Source organism: Papaver somniferum, chromosome 7 (genome assembly GCF_003573695.1).
Source record: "Papaver somniferum cultivar HN1 chromosome 7, ASM357369v1, whole genome shotgun sequence".
Classification (NCBI taxonomy): domain Eukaryota; kingdom Viridiplantae; phylum Streptophyta; class Magnoliopsida; order Ranunculales; family Papaveraceae; genus Papaver; species Papaver somniferum.
In genome coordinates, this window is record NC_039364.1 from 132,399,176 (window position 1) to 132,419,260 (window position 20,085).

The following is a 20,085-nucleotide window of genomic DNA, read 5'->3' on the forward strand; positions in this document are numbered from 1 at the left end:
CCCCTTAGTCAATACTCCATCTCAATCATGGAAACCACTCCCCCTTACACAATGATCCGAAAACCATATGTATTTGTAGTGTGAACTACAATATTTCTCCCCCTTTTTGTCAATAAAAGTGGCAAAGGTACAAGAATGGGATCATAATGAAATTTCCACAATAGACATTTCATGAACAAAAGAAAGAAAACACATCATCTTAATTTAGATGCAATCTTATGGCCGAAGCTAACAACATTCATCAAGGAGTTTTAAGATACAAGATAACCCTATAAAATTCCACAGCCGCACTCCCCGCAAGATATACCATTAAGCACAAGTTCAAAAAAACTCTCCCCATTTGATGTCATTCCCGAGAGAACAACAAGAGCGACCTTAATTTCGAAAGAAAAGAAGGATTTTTTGTTGGACACCAGAAAGTGCAGCTGGTTAGATCCAGCCTATTCTTGAAATAAACAACCCGCACACACTCCCTTTCCAAAAAAAGATCAATACACCAAGTACTACACTTAGATTTATTGGATTTGTTGCTAAAATATTGGTATTAAACCCGAAACTCCCGGTGGATGGCCAGTGACCCAAAGAAACGAGAATGATTTTCTATATCCAAAACTCAACCAAATTAACCACGAGTAAACCCATGATTAATTCAATTGGAATACACAACTAAATAAAACCACAAAAGTGATCAATTTAATTGAAAGTGCTCAACATAAGTAAACTCACGGAGCTACGACTAAGTCAATCATACGGAGATGACTAACTTAACCGTTCAAATACTCAACATAAGGAAAACCTTACGGAATATATGACTACATTAACCAATAGAACATGATAGTGTAGCCTTTCATATACTCAACACAAGAACTTGTGGAATATATGAAAACTCAATTATATTAATTACAAGAAAACCTATAATTAATCCAATTGGAATACAAATAACCAAACTAATCACTGAAGTAATCAATTTAATTATTTTGGGCTCAACATAAGAGAACTTATGGAACCCCGACTAAGTTCATCATAGAATATGACAACCTTAACCGTACATGTACTCAACATAAGAAAGAAAACTTATGGAGTACAAACTAAATAACCAAACTAGTTGATTAATTTAGTTCCTAATACTCGACATATAGCATCTCATGGAACAACCAACAAAACCAAGGTAAATCGACTTAGTTGTAAATTGCTCAACATAAGACACCCAATGGAGCTTTCACGGTAAAACGTAATAAAATGGATCAATGAAGATCAATACCGTGGATAATATACAAGGATCTATTCTATTTTCCATCGTAACGACATAATAGACTTTATCCTTGTTACACAAAAGATTTCATCCTATTTTCCATCAAATAAATGATTGCATAGGCATAACTTTTGTATATGTCAAAAGTCAATTCGTCCTTTCATCAATACGAATACCGATTTATGAACGACTTTACTTTTGACAAAATATGGGACCTTCAAGTTCACGGACGCAAACAATACATATCCCATAATAATATTGCAATATATCAAACCACTGCAATAACATCATCCTCCAAATATTTTTAGAATTTAAAACCAATAAACCTAAAAAATAACATAAGAAGATGAAAACAAAAATAGCTATGTGTAGTCACAATCATCGCTATTGAAAACGCTAGTTATTATTCCAACTAATCCAAAAGAAGACATACTAGGTATCTAAACAAAAACAGACATTTAGGCCAAACTACAGACACTAAACATCAGATGAACGTTTTTGGAGACTCATGAGTCTTGTGATCATCGGGCTTATGAGCGACAACAACCTCATCAATCTTTGGGGAAACATCCTTTTTAAGAGGTTCTTTAGCGCGGTTCTTCATGAGCGCAAGATTACAGTTAACCTTTTTCAACTCATCTTTTACAGTATTAAGACACTTTATAGTCCCAACAAGTTGTTGAGAATTAGTTATCACTTTAGTTGGAATCTTCTCCCCAATATCTGAGTAAGACACAGAAGATTGAAGAAAAGATCATTCGACTTCAACAAGAGTTCCCTTCTCTTTATCAAACTCAAAGTATATACCATTATCAACAAAATCTTCAGGAAAATCCCACGAAGAAGAAGCCATTGACGAGAGACCTAGAGTGGAAGTTTTAACTCAATAGGAAGGGTATATAAACGTTTTTGAGAAGATTAGGTTTTAGAGGGTAGGTAGTCTAAACCGTTCAAGTACCTGTTTATGGGTGAAAATCGTTTCTGCCGATTTTGGTAATTTCGGTAGGTGAGTGAGAAACAAATCTAAATCCTAAACAAATGTACTGCACGGGAGTACTTTAGATTCGAGAGATCAATCTGTACAACTCCGGCCTAAACCAAGAAATGGTCGTTCCGGATTTGCTTCGGTCACAAAGAGGAGGAGAAGGGCTGGTTTAGGGAGGGAAGCGAAGAGAGTGTTGAGACCAGAACAGTTCTGGAAGAGTAGTACTTGACTTGTATCAGAAGGTGAAAGCTTTTGGAAAGCTAGCAAAGTTGCCTTTATGAGTATTGTATTTCTCCTGACCAAAAACTTGTTGTCTTGGTGGAAATAGGTAAGACCTATTTATACAAGTCTAAGTGAAACGTACTCTGGCCTCGTAAGAAAAATAAACGGATGAGTTAAATGGGAAGAGGTGGTAACGCTTGGTATTGATGGAATTTGATGGAATTGATGTTCCATAATGAAAGAGCGTTTCACCATTACTTCCTGCATTACTAACCATTTTATTCTTAATACACTGTCTTGAAACGGGCATTTGTGTATGCCGCACGCTGTAAACCGCCAAACCAAAACCCTAAAGAGCATCCCCCAGTTTGTGACATGTATTGATGTCTCGAGTGTTTTCGTGGAAACCGTGTAGCATGTCGCTGGTGTTTGATAAGTTGAGCTTGAGAGATGTGCCGGCTCAGTGGCGACCTTCGACGGTCGAGATTTTGCATCTTAAGAGAAATCGTGGCCTTTGATGTAGGCGCGACATGCCAAAGTGCAAGGGTTGCACGGCATGTGCCAATGGCTTATGCAGAATGCCTTGGCTGTAGGTTGCACATCGGGTGCAAGTGGTAATGCTAAAATGCAAGTGTTGCATGGCATGTGCCAATGGCGCGCGTAGCGGCTTTGGACCTAGGTTTGCACGGCTTGGCATGCTAGGTTGCAAGGGTCGCTTGGCATGTGCCAATGGCGCGTGTGGCGTCTTGGCACTAGGTTTGCACGGCTTGTCATGCTAGGTTGCAAGCGTCGCTTGGCATATGCCAATGGCGCGTGTGGCGGCTTGGCCTTAGGTTTGCACGGCTTGGCATGCTAGGTCGCAAGCGTCACTTGGCATGTTCCAATGGCGCGTGTGGCGGATTGGCCCTAGGTTTGCACGGCTTGGCATGCTAGGTCGCAAGTGTCGCTTGGTATGTGCCAATGGCGCGTGTGGAGGCTTGGCCCTAGGTTTGCACGGCTTGGCATGCTAGGTCGCAAGCGTCTCTTAGCACACGTGGCTTGGCCCTAGGTTTCACGGCTTGGCATGCTAGGTCGCAAGCGTCACTTGGCATGTGCCAATGGCGCGTGTGGCGGCTTGGCCCTAGGTTTGCAAGGCTTGGCATGCTAGGTCGCAAGCGTCGCTTGGCATGTGAAATTGGCGCGTGTGGCGGCTTGGCCCTAGGTTTGCATGGCTTGGCATGCTAGGTCGCAAGCGTCGCTTGGCATGTGCTAATGGCGCGTGTGGCGGCTTGGCCCTAGGTTTGCACGGCTTGGAATGCTAGGTCGCAAGCGTCGCTTGGCATGTGCCAATGGCGCGTGTGGCGGATTGGCCCTAGGTTTGCACGGCTTGGCATGCTAGGTCGCAAGCGTCGCTTGGCATGTGCCAATGGCGCGTGTGGCGGCTTGGCCCTAGGTTTGCACGGCTTGGTATGCTAGGTCGAAAGCGTCGCTTGGCATGTGCCAATGGCGCGTGTGGCACAATGATTGTGCAGATCGAATTTGGCACGGTTTCCGTGAAGCGCAATGATTGTGCGGCTTGGTTTTTGCATGGTTGCCATGATGAGCAGCGATTGTGCGGCTTTGGTTTTGGCATAGTTGCCATGATGCGCAGCGATTGTGCGGCCTTGGTTTTGGCGTAGTTGCCATGATGCGCAGCGATTGTGCGGCTTTGGTTTTGGCATAGTTGCCATGATGCGCAGCGATTGTGCGGCTTTGGTTTTGGCATAGTTGCCATGATTCGCAGCGATTGTGCGGCTTTGGTTTTGGCATAGTTGCGATGATGCGTAGCGATTGTGCGGCTTTGGTTTTGGCATAGTTGCCATGATGCGCAGCAGTTGTACGGCTTGGTTTTGGCATCATTGCCATGATGCGCAGCGGTTGTGCGGCTTGGTTTTGGCATCGTTGCCATGTTTTTGCACAATGGTTGTGCGGTATGCGCAGACTTAGGGTTTTGTGTGTCGAAACCTAGTTTAACATTTGAAAAAAGATATCCTGGTAATTTTTTACATAAGTGCATTAAAGTTTCTAATAAATGTATTTAGTGTCACCGGTGACGCCATGCTATACGTAAGGATTTAAGATTTTACCCCTTGTCTAAAAACCACCATCAACATTAAGTCCCCTGCTTAGCTTGGAACAGGGGCCTTGTTGCAAGGTAAGCATAAGATGGTGACAGACGAGGATAAAACAGAGACAGTAAGTCGTGAAAGAGGGCTAAGGAGACTTGCCTGACCTTTTTCGAGCAGTATGTAGAATTCGCAATCCTTGCATCTGGTAGCTTTGTATAAATCCCAGTCGTTTATATGCCTTTGTGGCCAGGCTTTGGAGCGTGAGGCGGAGATGCTAGCGTAGACTGGGTATGAAAGTGACTTGTCAGTATTAATGAGCCTGGATAGGCGTGGGCCGTTTGGCAGAGCATGGCGTTAGCAAGGAAAGCTTGGCGTGGTGCGGATTGGCAGCTGGCGCGGATTGGGAAGGCTGGCGCGGATTGAATGCTTGGTGGGACCGGTGCTAGCAAGGAGGGTGTGTGCGTATGCTTTGGGAGTGGCGAGATTTTTCCTTGTGGGCCCGATTGCCTTCCTTCACGCACGGCTTTAACGGGGAATTCTTTCCTTATTCAAAAATCTTTTTCGAGAGGTAGGTAGCATCCGCAATCCTTTCATCTGGTAGCTTTGCGCAAATCCCGGTATGATTGGGTGTCTTCAGGGCTAGGCTTTGGAACGCGAGGCGGAGCAGCTAGCATGGACTTGGCATGAAGGGGACCCATTAGCACTGACGAGCATGGAACAGGTTTGGTCCGCTCTATAAAGCACTTGGCAAGGCATGTCGCTGGTAAGGGAAGCGCTTGCGGTTTAGGGTTTGACACGCTGAAACCCTAATTAACGCCCTTTACTAGAATTGCTGTAGAATCCGCGTACGGACTCGGATTTTGACGGTTCGCCCCTTTATCGGACACGAAACAAAATTATCTACTTCCCGCTCGGGAATATTTAGGTTCCGAGCTCTCTTAGGAGGTGAAAACGGCCCGACAGTGAAAATCAGGAAGAAGTCAGGAGGGATGTTGCGGGCCCGGGGTGGCATAGTCGCGCGCCAGTCACCTATTCCTGTTCATGGAGAAAGAAGAAATCTTCATTCTTTTCAAGCTCTAAAAAACTCTGTCTGCATGAAAAGAGGTATCGACCCTCTTATGTTTTTCTGTTGTTCGTCTGGATCCGTGTTTTCGTCTGCAGTGTCTCTCCAGTGGATTCCAAAATTTACCAAAAATCCGCTGTATTCTTGGGACGGGTGGATGAAATATATGCGCGAAAACGATCACGTCAGGGATAATCTTGGAGATTGTGGTTGCGTCGTCGGTCCATCCTCGACCTTAGGTTGTTCAGTGGACCTTCTGATAGTGATGATGATATGTCGTGAATGCTTGCATGGTCGAAAACTTCTGGCGCCCTTGGATGAAATAGGGAGACGTTCTATTGCCTATGTGCTGCTATCAAGTCTCCCGGGACTTTGTTCCAAGCTACATCCTTCGAACCATCTTCTGAACCTTGGACTATCGTACGGAATGGGATGCGGTGAGAAGTCCCCAGTTATACTTCGATTTGATATGATGGCATGGATGAATATGTGAATGTAACCTTCTGGCGTGCTTTCGGAGTCTTTGTTGCACATGTACGGCTTCATGTTGAGAAATTCCAGCGGCCCGTAAAACCTCGACAGTGATGATGTTGAAATCAGTAATAACCTGGTTGAGGGGAATGAAAGCGTCTCATGTTGGTAGTCCCCATGCGTAACCTACTATCATTACATCGCTTTGAATCCCCGTCCACGGGATTTTATATGAGCCTATCGTACTCTCCTGGATGTGACACTTGGATGCTCAGAAATTACATGATGAAATATTCTGGATAATGCAGGCTTGGGATCCTCCGTGGCCTCGCAAAGTGTTGAAGGCGTCTTCTAGACATAGAGGTGATGATATTCTTGCGCTGCACCCTTGAAGAGTAGATGGCCTTGTTGTGAGTACGGCTTTTTGGTTGACTGTATCTTCTGAGCTTTGACAGTGAAGGGACTCCGTATATATCCTCAGTCCTTAAGTATGGTTTACATGTTTCCATCTTTGTAGTAATTGCTGCTGTGGTGAAGCTCTAGCTGGTATCAATGAATGAGCGACAACAGTTCTTGGTAGGAGATATAATCAGAAGAGACTACATTGTCGTGGTAACAAAGTAGGTTGGTTGGAATTGTATGGGATTCCGTGGAAGTAAAAGGATTGGATGGCTGTGATCATGATCCTTGACATGGGGAGCGTGGTGGTACGACCCTTTGCAGGAAGAAGCGACGTTGAAGCAGCTTCGGCTCTTGGAGAGGATGTTGAAACTTAGGAAGCCAAATGCTAAAGTTTCGGCTTCGGATCCTGGAGCATCTTATGGAGAGAATGCTGAAGCGGAGCGGTTGCTGGAGATAGCGTTGAAGCAAAGCAGCTGTCGGGGTGAATGTTGAAGCGGAGCGCCTGTGTTAATCAGTGTGTTGTCAAACTGGACACCCTTCAAGCGAACAATGGTTAGGAATCACCGGTTCCTTCTATCAATCGTGCTTTGGTTTGGGAGCGGCTTTTCTGGTTGGAAATAGCTGCTTCCCTGATGCAGTGCAGTTGAGGGCTGCAGATATGTCTTGACGTTGTGCCTTGGGGAAACATATAATCTCACATAAATGTTTCATCATGGACCGCACATTTTTGTAGGCGAAGTCCCCAGAGATCATGCGTCTCTTGACAGGAAGAGAGTCTTTGTGCACCCAGAGGGTTTGCTGATTTTCCTTGGTTCGATTTTGGAGAAGTCGTTCCTGATCTCTACGTGTGATGAAATCGGATTGCTGATTCCCTACGGGGCGTTCAAGTGCAACGCTAGAAGGATGTAAGCTGCTAGCGCCGGGAAGATGCAAGCTGCTATAAAGATCCAAGCTGCTGTGAAGATGCAAGTGTGATGCTGGAAGGACGCAAGCTGTCAGCGCTAGAAGATGTAAGTTGTCAGCGCGCTGGAATAAATGCAAGCTGATGGACCTGGATAGATGCAAGTTTTTAGCGTTGGATCTTGTTGGAACGAGCGTTAGCTTGGCATGGACGCTGGCTTGGCAAGGCGCTGGCTTGGCACGGTGCTGGCTTGGCGTGGGTGATGTTTCCGGCGTGAGATCTGTCTTGGCGTGGCGCGGTAGCAATAAAGTGTGCCAAGCATATTCCAGGTATGTACTCCAACATTTCTCGTGTTGGTGCAAACCCTAGCCATAGGTATGCCTCCCATAAATCTGTATAAATATTGTTCTTCTCTTCGAATATTACCGTAGTAGCGTCAGCTACCTCATGAATAGTGATTGGTAATCGTTATGATGCAAAGAAGGTACACACGGGCATGCAACTGATTCCACGAAGACTAGGTATTAGGGTTTCTCTGAGACCCAAGGTTGCAGGTCAAGGTGACCAAAGGTCCTTATGCGGATGTTGTCAAACAACAAGAGGCAGAGGTTGGAAGGTTCTCCAAAGAGTTGGAGCTAAAACAGGCGGTCTTCCAAATGACGAAGGACTTCTTCTTCGAGAAGAGAAAACCACTGTTGAATGGATTCCTTTGGATGCACTTCTGTTTTCTGAAATTCTTCTGTTTTTTTTGAAAGGCATATGAAAAACCTGGCTTATGGTTTTGATTTTCTGGATTTTTGGGTTGATAGACAAGTGTTACCTATGAGGGTTTTGGGTTATTATTCGGGATGGACCGTTTTAGGATGATGCCGTTTTTTGGTTATGATTGTAAGTGATATGAACATCCTAGGGAAGATATGGAACCGTGAACGTTGCGTGTTGGTAGATGACATGGGATGAAACATAACATGGCTATTGGTTTTATCATTCCCGTGAAAACTTGAAATTGTAAACCATATATTCTGTCTAGGAAAGGCTTACTCGGTTTCCCGGATCTCCTGATGAAAAAGAGATCCTCTGTGTGTAAGATCGAGTTTTGTGGGAAGCACCGCCGCGATTGTGGAAAGTCCCCAGTGGTTTTGATCCACCTGATGACTGGATCGTTTGCTTTCGGTTTCTATGAAGTCCCCAACCGTTTCTTGCGGTTTGTGACTGATAACCAGGTTGCCTGGTAGTCGAGTTGTGGATCCCTGAACAGATCGCTTGCTTCTGCCGTCCTGATGTCTGGATCGAAGTATGAGATCGAGGGTTGAAAAACAGACATTGTAACCGAAAGATCAATCTCCCACTGTGGTCGCCAATTGTTTATGGGTGAAAATCGTTTCTTCCGATTTTGGTAATTTCGGTAGGTGAGTGAGAAACAAATCTAAACCCTAAACAAATGTACTGCACGAGAGTACTTTAGATTCGAGAGATCAATCTGTACAACTCCGGCCTAAACCAAGAAATGGTCGTTCCGGATTTGCTTCGGTCACAAAGAGGAGGAGAAGGGCTGGTTTAGGGAGGGAAGTGAAGAGAGTGTTGAGACCAGAAAAGTTCTGGAAGATTAGTACTTGACTTGTATCAGAAGGTGAAAGCTTTTGGAAAGCTAGCAAAGTTTCCTTTCTGAGTATTGTGTTTCTCCTGACCAAAAACTTGTTGTCTTGGTGGAAATAGGTAAGACCTATTTATACAAGTCTAAGTGAAACGTACTCTGGCCTCGTAAGAAAAATAAACGGATGAGTTAAATGGGAAGAGGTGGTAACGCTTGGTATTGATGGAATTTGATGGAATTGATGTTCCATAATGAAAGAGCGTTTCACCATTACTTCCTGCATTTACTAACCGTTTTATTCTTAATACACTGTCTTGAAACGGGCATTTGTGTATGCCGCACGCTGTAAACCGCCAAACCAAAACCCTAAAGAGCATCCCCAGTTTGTGACATGTATTGATGTCTTGAGTGTTTTCGTGGAAAATGTGTAGCATGTCTCTGGTGTTTGATAAGTTGAGCTTGAGAGATGTGTCGGCTCAGTGGCGACCTTCGACGGTCGAGATTTTGCATCTTAAGAGAAATCGTGGCCTTTGATGTAGGCGCGGCATGCCAAAGTGCAAGGGTTGCACGGCATGTGCCAATGGCTTGTGCGCAATGCCTTGGCTGTAGGTTGCACATCGGGTGCAAGTGGTAATGCCAAAATGCAAGTGTTGCATGGCATGTGCCAATGGCACGCATAGCGGCTTTGGCCCTAGGTTTGCACGGCTTGGCATTCTGGGTTGCAAGGGTCGCTTGGCATGTGCCAATGGCGCGTGTGGCGGCTTGGCACTAGGTTTGCACGGCTTGGCATGCTAGGTCGCAAGCGTCACTTGGTATGTGCCAATGGCGCGTGTGGCGGCTTGACCCTAGGTTTGCACGGCTTGGCATGCTAGGTCGCAAGAGTCGCTTGGTATGTGCCAATGGCGCGTGTGGCGGCTTGGCCCTAGGTTTGCACGGCTTGGCATGCTAGGTCGCAAGCGTCGCTTGGCATGTGACAATGGCGCGTGTGGCGGCTTGGCCCTAGGTTTGCACGGCTTGGCATGCTAGGTCGCAAGCGTCGCTTAGTACGTGCCAATGGCGTGTGTGGCGGCTTGGCCCTAGGTTTGCACGGCTTGGCATGCTAGGTCGTAAGCGTCGCTTGGCAGGTGCCAATGGCGCGTGTGGCGGCTTGGCCCTAGGTTTGCACGGCTTGGCATGCTAGGTCGCAAGCGTCGCTTGGCATGTGCCAATGGCGCGTGTGGCGGCTTGGCCCTAGGTTTGCACGACTTGGCATGCTAGGTCGCAAGCGTCGCTTGGAATGTGCCAATGGCGCGTGTGGCGGCTTGCCCTAGGTTTGCACGGCTTGGCATGCTAGGTCGCAAGCGTCGCTTGGCATGGGCCAATGGCGCGTGTGGCGGCTTGGCCCTAGTTTTGCACGGCTTGGCATGCTAGGTCGCAAGCGTTGCTTGGCATTTTCCAATGGCGCGTGTGGCGCAATGATTGTGCAGCTCGAATTTGGCACGGTTGCCGTGAAGCGCAATGATTGTGCGGCTTGGTTTTGGCATGGTTTACATGATTCGCAGCGATTGTGCGGTTTTGGTTTTGGCATAGTTGTCATGATGCGCAGCGATTGTGCGGCTTTGGTTTTGACATAGTTGCCATGATGCGCAGCGATTGTGCGGCTTTGGTTTTGGCATAATTGCCATGATGCGCAACGATTGTGCGGCTTTGGTTTTGGCATAGTTGCCATGATGCGCAGCGATTGTGCGGCTTTGGTTTTGGCATAGTTGTCATGATGCGCTGCGATTGTGCGGCTTTGGTTTTGGCATAGTTGTCATGATGCGCATCAGTTGTGGGCTTGGTTTTGGCATCGTTGCCATGATGCGCAGCGGTTGTGCGGCTTGGCTTTGGCATCGTTGTCATGTTTTTGTACAATGGCTGTGCGTTATGCGCAGACTTAGGATTTTGTGTGTCGAAACCTAGTTTAGCATTTGAAAAAAGATACCCTGGTAATTTTTTACATAAGTGCATTAAAGGTTCTAATAAATGTATTTAGTGTCACCGGTGACCTCATGTTATACTAAGTATTTACAATTTTACCCCTTATCTAAAAACCACCATCAACAGTACCCTTACAAGAGCCCAACACAAAACGTGAAGTTTTTGAAAAGGCAAGACAAAAATAACAAAAACAATACAAACCGGAAAGATAAAATACTCATGTAGAAGTATGTGACTGATTATCCATCTAAGAACGATAAGAAAATAGCTAGATAATCACAGATACTTTGCACAGAGTATACCCATTCAATTCTCACACAACTAGGATTTTTGGTGAGTGAGATATCAACCTTGTGATTAATTTGCACAAGTATGAGCATTCAGCTCATTAAATGAACATTGCTTTTGTTTTGCCTTCCTTCTTTGATTACCAATCAGTTTAGAAAAACAAGACATAACATGATCTGCATATCCTTCTGAAGGCTTTCTCCGAGGACTAAATCTAGGACCACTTGAAATTGGTTCAAGGGGATCATAAAGGATGGGAATCCATTTTCTTGATTTAGATTTACCAAAAACATTCTTATAACCACTGGGAGTACATTCATCAGTAATATGAGCGTTAGAATGTGCATGTGTCCTGTAATGACTTCTAGGAGGTTCTTGGTTTTCTGTGGGTATACGATTCACTGCGGTAGTCGAATGACTATTTGTTCCAATGATGGTGGATAAAAAAAATTTACGAAGCTTATAAATTTGTTTCTTTCTGGCAAAACAACGGACAACATAGTGATTTCCTTTTCCACATAAAGTACATATTCGTGGAGGAGAAGTAACAACTGGAACTTGTTTAAACTTCATAGCCACGGGAGAAGATTGTAAGTTATAACAACTTTTCTTGACACAATCTTCATCTGGAGAAAATTTCCTTCTGTACAGTAACTCATGAGAATTAGTTTGTGCGGAAGAATTTTTCTTTAAAACAGAGTTTTCCCTTTCCAAGGATTTGCACTGTTCATGGGCTAGAACAAGTGAGGCTTCAAGTTTCTCCTTCTCAACACGAAGTCTATCTAGATCAGATGAATGCGTCTTGATCAAACATTTTTCTCTAATTGAGACTTCTTTAATCAGCTTTACAAGATCACAAATCTTTTCACGCTGTAAATTGTTTTCTTAAAGAAGTTTCTCAATTTCCTTGGAGAAAGACCCTATAATGTTATAGAGTACCTGTTCACGATCAATAGACTTTTCAAATTCATCAATGAGTTGTACATGATCCATGAGATCAACAAACTCAGTAGAATTTGTTGAAATTATGGTGAGCTCCATTTCAGCTTTTGCTATTATGTCCAATGTCTCATTGGAGGAAGATTGACCAACACAAGATGGGGCAGTCCTCCTACCTCGGGATTCGGAAGAATCAACTAAGGAGTGACCCTTTGGGGTATTTCCGAGACACTTGACAAAGTTGACAGCTTTAGGAGGCATTTTGGTATGGGTATGAGATTCTGTCCACAGAGTCAGATCGCTACAAACACGGACTTGTCAGGTCTTGAACGTGTTTGCCTGCTCTGATACCAATTGAAAAGTCGGGGGTCTAACAACACCACCCAATATTTCGCTTAGAAATTTGTATGGACTAAGTCTGAAATACTTTGCTAGAGAATCAACTAGACAGTCAGACTCAATCTAGATAAAAGTATCTCAAGGAGTTAATATCTCTATCTTGATTTGATTTTTGCTCAAGCTAAAATCAATAGCGAGTCTTTATCAAATACAAGGAATAACTTGGACGATACCAAAGACCAATGTACAAGGATCAATCAATATCAATCACCAACCAAAGGTTGGATTTCCAATTGATGATCACGAACGCACAACCTGTATTATTTCAATTATATAAATATAATGCGGAAAAGAAATAACACAGACACCAGAAGTTTTGTTAACGAGGAAACCGCAAATGCAGAAAAACCCCGGGACCTAGTCCTGATTGAATACACACTGTATTAAGTCGCTACAGACACTAGCCTACTACAAACTAACTTCGGACTGGACTATAGTTGAACCCCAATCAGTCTCCCACTAATTCAAGGTACAGTTGTACTCCTACGCCTCTGATCCCAGCAGGATACTACACACTTGATTCCCTTAGCTGATCTCACCCACAACCAAGAGTTGCTACGACCCAAAATTGCAGGCTTGATAATAAACAAATCTGTCTCACACAGAAAAGTCTATCAAAGGATAAATCTGCCTCTCACAGAAAAACCCTAGTTTTGTTCCGTCTTTTGATAAATCAAGGTGAACAGGAACCAATTGATAATCCGGTATTATATTCTCGAAAAACAACCTAGATTAATCAATCACCTCTCAACAATCCTTCTTGACTACACAAGTGGTTTGTCGAGGAATCACAAACAGTGAGACGGAGATGTTTGTGACTTCTTTATCTTGCCTATCGGAGAACTCTCACGATCTCAAGTCAATCAATCGATTGTACTCCTACGATAGAAGATGCAAGATCAGATCACACAACTACGATAAAAGTAGTATCAGTCTGGCTTCACAATCCCAATGAAGTCTTTAAGTCGTTAACCTGATTTTAGAGAAGAAAATCAAAGGTTAATGGAGATCGACTCTAGCGGGCTCACTAGTATCACACAGACGTGTGGGGATTAGTTTTGCACAATGCTAGATGTCTCCTTTATATAGCCTTCAAATCAGGGTTTTGCCTTAGTTACAAAGAAATCCATATTCACCGTTAGATGAAAACCTGATTTAGATTCAAGCTAATATTTCTCAACCGTTAGATCGAAAAACATGGCTTGTCACACACACTTGGGTAAACGTTTACTGGGTTCGTGAAAACCATGCCCAAACGTGTACGTGTATGTTGGTTCAACATAGTAACCCAAAAGGTCAACCATATGAGCATTTCATATTAACCATGTTCTTCTTCACCATAACTAGTTCAATTGACTCACATGAACTAGTTAGAGAGTTGTTCAATTGCTATGAGATCTTATGTAACTATACAAGACACAATTGAAATAAAGATGATTCAATTCGATTGAATCGGCTCATGAACTTTATAGCCACGGTTTGCATAAAGCATTCCTTAGTAATTTAAGTTTCATGTTCAGAGGACATCTTTAGATCATAACCTCTTAAGTTCACAAACAAGTTCGCGGACTTAAGTAAACCGGAGTTTTCCAAACTCAGCAGAAATTCTCGGGAAGAGAACTTCCGCCAGTTTGCGGACTGGGTACGCGGACTGAGTTCGCGGACTAAGCACACAAATGAGTAATTGGAAAATCCCAGCAGAAATTCTCGGTCGAGGACTTCCGACAGTTCGCGGACTGAGTTCGCGGACTTGGAAGCCAATTCCACAATCCTTTCGATTTCTCTTGATCAACAAAGTTCGAAAACTTCGGTTCAAGGAATACATTGTTATGTAACCTAAACTCTAATTCCAATCATTGAGACATTCTCAGAGGACGCTATGTAGCCGTTATTCACAGACCGATTTCGAGAAAAGATGAGCAATGAATACTTAGCTCGAAATGTCAAATGTGTATGATCCAGTCTATATAGCATACGACTTTTGTCTCATAAGAAGTAGGAGATAGAAGAGATAGACTTTTGAGTGATAGATAAGTTCAAGTCTCCACATACCTTTTTGTTGATGAAGTTCCAAAGTTCCTTGTATAGATCTTCGTTGTTGTATGATGAATCTCCATGAAGTCCTTGAGCTCAACTACACTTTTCTATCCTAGTCTGAGACTTAGCTATAATAGACTAGAAATCAAGACTTATAGTTTTCATCACTAACATTGAAAACATGCTTGATATAGCAACGCATGCGAGGTCGACCGAGCTATGATCTAACAGAAAAGATAAGTGTTATACTTCGTAATTCAATATAATTCCTTGATACTTTGATCATAATGTTGTGACCAAGGGTAACCACTAGAGTGTCATAAATATAGCTTCACATGTTATGTTTTCAATACAAAGCGACTTGAAAGATACGTTAGGAAAACTATTTCTGCCGAATTTGGTAATTTGGGGTGTGTGGATGAGAAATGAATCTAAACCCTAAACAAATGCACTGCACGAGAGTGTTTTGTGATTCGAGAAATCAATCTGTAAACCTCTATCCTAAACCAAGAAATGGTCGTTCCAGACTTGCTTCGGTCACAAAGTGAAGGAGATGGGGTTGATCTTAGGGAGTGAAGCGAAGAAGGTGTTGAGATTGTGAAGGTGTTGGCTTTGTATGACTTGTATCAGAAAGCTGAACTGGCTTGCAGAATGTAAGCTATCAATTCGGTATTTGAATACGGTTGTATCAACACTTGTTTATGTTGTCTTCTTGTCTTGTTTGGAAAATAAGGAGGAGAACCTATTTATACAAGTCATTGAGCTTAACCCTCGTATCTCGTGGGAAGTGGAGAAAGTGGAGTGATGGAGTTGTGTGTTATTGTCACACGATCAGTCTTGCCCATTTCTCTCATCATCACTAACCGTCCATGACTTCCTGACACGTTCTTGTGATGGCGCGTTGTGCGCTGCACGCTGTAAACCGCCAGACCAATACCCCAGTATGTATCCCCCAGTTTGTGACATGATTTATGTCTCGATTGTGTGGATCGCGGGACCCACATAAAGTAGCATGTGATGCTAGATTAAATAACTAAGTTATTTAGGAAGTCGATACTTGTGAAGTATAGTGTGTATTCTATGCAGGTAATGCATCGAATATATTCAACATGTATGAAGCATCGTTGTTGAGCGTCTTAAAGCATCATGTCCAGCCTACTTCATGTGATGGTTTGGAGGTTGCGCAAGCAAGTCCTCCCTTGTCCGACCACATGGTGTGGTAGAGTGGCGGATGGTAATCACCACGACACCTGATTGACCAGTTAACTCCTGACCAGGGTTGTATAACCAAGAAGGTGAAGTTGAACGGACGGGATGATCTTTGAGACACTCATCTGCGACCATTAGTGGAATTAGGGTTTGTGAAGAGGTGCGCAAGCATCACTCTTCAGCTTGGTCGAAACCAAGCTTGGGACACAATTTTGGCCAGGCCGATCATGCATGCGTGTAGACGGCATGTCGGTGTAGGCGCCTATACCTTGCTGCCCCATGAATGCGTGATCTGGACCGCTCAATCTGTCCAGTAAAGAGGAGCGACTAGGATCGATTTGCAACAGAAATTTTGAGACGCAAAGGCCGCGCGACAATCCTACTTCGGGCGCACGTATCGAGACGACCAAGCTTGGTCGGTCTTGAACGATCAGTCTGGCATGCAGACGGCGGGCTGGTGTACACGCTTATACCTTACTGTCCCATAGAAACGTGATCTAAGCCACTCAATTTGTCTGGTGATGTTGAGTGGTCGATATCAGTTTGCGATTGGGAAGTGTGACCACGCCTAGTTTGGGCGTGTGAATCGAGACGACTGGGCATGGTATGCCTTGGCCGATCGGTTGTGGAGATAGGTGGTCCCACACTGATCGTGTTGATACTCACTGGACCTGCTTAGTCTATTCCTGTACCCTTCATTAGTGCAGGAGAAAATGGACGCTCTTGATGTTCAAACCCTAATTAGGGTTTCACCGACCGTGCGTCATGCCTTGTTTGGGCGCACGAACTGGAATGATCAACTATAGTTGGTCATGACCGATCGGTCATGTGTGTATGCGGGCCCACGGTGATTGTGTTGACATGCTCTGGGCCCTTTGAATCTACATCTACACCCTCCATCTATTCCTGCGAAGATGGATGGTTGAGACTGCTTTGCGACACATGTAATGTTTCGCAGACCCTAAATTAGGGTTTCACGTCCGCGCTGCTTTGGATGGACGATTTGGAAAGCCATGCTACCCTTTTGGGGAGGCCGACCATGTGGGGCCCGCATTGGGTCAGTGGTGAATACTCCAATACCTTCCTGGGGGTTATGGATCCGATCTAAGCTATCCAATCATGCTGTTGAAGTTGGATGGTCGTGATCGTTTTTGAGACTAATACGGACAGTCCAGATGCTCGATCGGGCTAGTATAACACTCCGAGAGTTGTAGCATGTACGGGTATTTCGTACATGCCTCCTTATTTAATGCTTGGAGATTTGTGTTGCTCCGTTGAGAGCGATCACTCAGTCGTCATGCCGCACCAATAATGAGAATGGAGTAGTACAGGAAATACAAGGCTGGTCATGCATTAATTGGTAATGCTAGAAATTCACAGGGTATATGGGATTGTTGCTACATGCTCCAACCTGGATGAATTTTGTGTATTTAATTCACATAATACTGGGATTGCTTCCACATGCTCCATTCTAGGTGAATTAGTAAAGTGAAGAAGTATTCATCACTTATCAATGGCTTTATACTTTGCAGGATATCAGCGCATAAATTTGGTTTTACAATTTTAGCCCTGAACTAAAATCCACCATCAACATTAAGTCCCCTGCCTAGCGCATAATGGTTGGATTATTGTGGGGTAGGCATGAGATGGTGACAGTTAAAGATAAAACTTATGAGACAAAGTTAGATGTTACCAGGAGAGACGGGTCGTCCTGTCCTTGGAGCATGTCACGTTCAAGAGGCGTCCAGGCGAGCGTTACCCTAGCATGATGTTGGTCTTGCCTGCTTCGATCGACCTCGCTATGCCTGCTTCGGTCGAGGGCTTGATCCGTGCTTGCTCCGTTCGAATGTCGGTCTTGACGGATCGACCTTGCTATGCCTGCTTCGGTCGAGGGACTATTGCTCCTGCTTCGCTCGATCGTGGGGTTGTGCCTAATCGACGGAATGCTGCGCCTGCTTCGTTCGTGGGGCTACTGCGCCTGCTTGATCGAACGTGGGCTTGATGTGCCTAATCGACGGACTGTTGCGCCTGCTTCGTTCGTGGGGGTACTACGCCTGCTTGATCTAACGTGGGATTGATGTGCCTAATCGAGGGACTGTTGCTCCTGCTTCGTTCGTGGGGCTACTATGTGCGCCTATTATACCGTCCTTATGTCCTGATTAACACCAGCCTTTGTGACTTGATCAATACCAGCCTTGTGAATTGATCAATACCAGCCTTGTGACTTAATCAATACTAGCCTTGTGACTTGAGCAATACCAGTCTTGCTTGCTTTTCCTGTACGGTTTATGTGCTTGATCAATGTGGGACCCGCCGCGTGCCTGCTTTGTTTGGGGACGGCTGTTCCTACTTTGACCAATCTGGGGCTGGTTGTGCTTGATCAATGTGGGACCTTCCGCGTGCCTGCTTCGACCAGACACCAAACTTGTTTCCTCACCCAATACCAGACTTGTTTCTTGACCAACACCGGCCTTGCCTTGACGAACACCGGCCTTGCTGTTGTGACCGACACCGGTCTTGCTGACTAACACCGGTCTTGCTAACCAACATCGGTCTTCCCTTTGCTCGAACGTGGGACCCAGACGTGCTTGCTTTTCCCAAACGTGAACCTTGTATGTTCGAACGTGGTATGGGTCCCGCTGAGAGCGTTGAAGCAGCTTCTGGTGGAGGGAGCATTGAAGAAGTTCTTGACTGACGACGAAGGGTTCATGCTGAGCCTCATTCCCCAAGCATGGTCTACGTGGCTCTATCTTGTATGCCCGATGGGTTTTTTGTACGTAATGGTCGTTGATATGGTGAAGCCCTGGATGGTATCAATCGATGAGCAACAACAGTTCTTGGCAGCAGCTGTGATCAGAAGAGACTGGCAGGGAGAAGCGTGATAGATACGAGCACGAACTGGGCAGTCTTCATATAGTGGTAGAGCTCGTCTCATTTTTAGAGGGATAAACTGGAACCGATGGCTTACTTGACGTTTCTTCATGAAATAGAGAAGAGGGAGACAGTCCCCTGCCCACGAGTATCCAGAGCTTTCGACTTGATAGGTGTTGTCACGCTAGGTTTGTGAGGATGTCTTTGAGATGGGTAGTGCTTAAGCATTCCCAGTCATACTCCTTTGGTAACACAACTACTTCTTCTATGGGAGAGCGTCTCTCATTGATGTAGTTACCATCGATCCAGATATGGAATATCTTGGACGTTGTTTCACCATTACGGCATTCGTGCATATGGTACTGGAGTTGGAGTTGGCGATTTTGGACACGCATGATGTTGTATCTCGGTGGCTTTCCTCTTGCTGCTTCAGCAAAACTGGTTCTTTCTAGCAGGGCAGATGTTGTTGTAGATGAGCATTCAACATCTTCACGAAGTCCAGAGGATGACCAAAAGCGCAGATTCTCCAACATAGCACGATAGACATGCACCATCGTCTGATAGAGTGATTCGCCCGGATCTTGATAAACATGACGCGCGGACATCGTTATCTTCTTAAGGATGTTCCCTTGAAGTGTCGGCTTCAGTGGATCTGAAGATGTCCCATGCTCTCTCTTGTCTGGGATGACATAATAGGCGAACCCTTTGTGATGATTCAGAGATGACAATATTCGTTGAATCCTCTGAAACGCTTCTTGTTGTAGTGCGGTCCAGACGAAACTTGCTCCTTTCTTCAGCAAGGGGTGAATGAAGCAAAAGTTCACCTTGCCCATGAAGTTTTGGAGCTCCTTCACGGTTCACGGCAGCGACATTGTGAGGATAGCTTGAGTCTTGGATTTGACTACTATATCATCCACATAGTCTTCGACTTGCTTATGCATAATGTCGTGGAAGATTGCCGTCATAGCGCGTTGATACGCTGCACCGACATTCTTTAAACCAAAAGGCATAACAGTATAGTAAAAATTTCCAAGAGGAGTTTGAAAGGTTGTCTTACTTGCGTCATGCTCATGCATCCTTATCTGATTATAACCGCTGTAACCATCCATGAAGGAGAACATGCCGTGTCCGCTGGTGGTGTCTACTAACATGTCAATGTTAGGAAGGGGAAAGTCTTCCTTGGGGAAGCATTCGTTCAAGTCTCTGGAATCCATGCAACACCTGATCTCGCGCCTGAATTGTCTTGGAGATTGTTTGACCGTTTTGGATCGGATATTGTATGAATGCTTACACGAGGTTGAGCTGATGGAGATAGGCCTAGGAGATTCCTTATCGTCGAGCTCATCAGTTGTGGAGTTGGTACCATCTTGCAGCTGTCGTGGAGCGTCTAGCACTTCTTCTTGTGG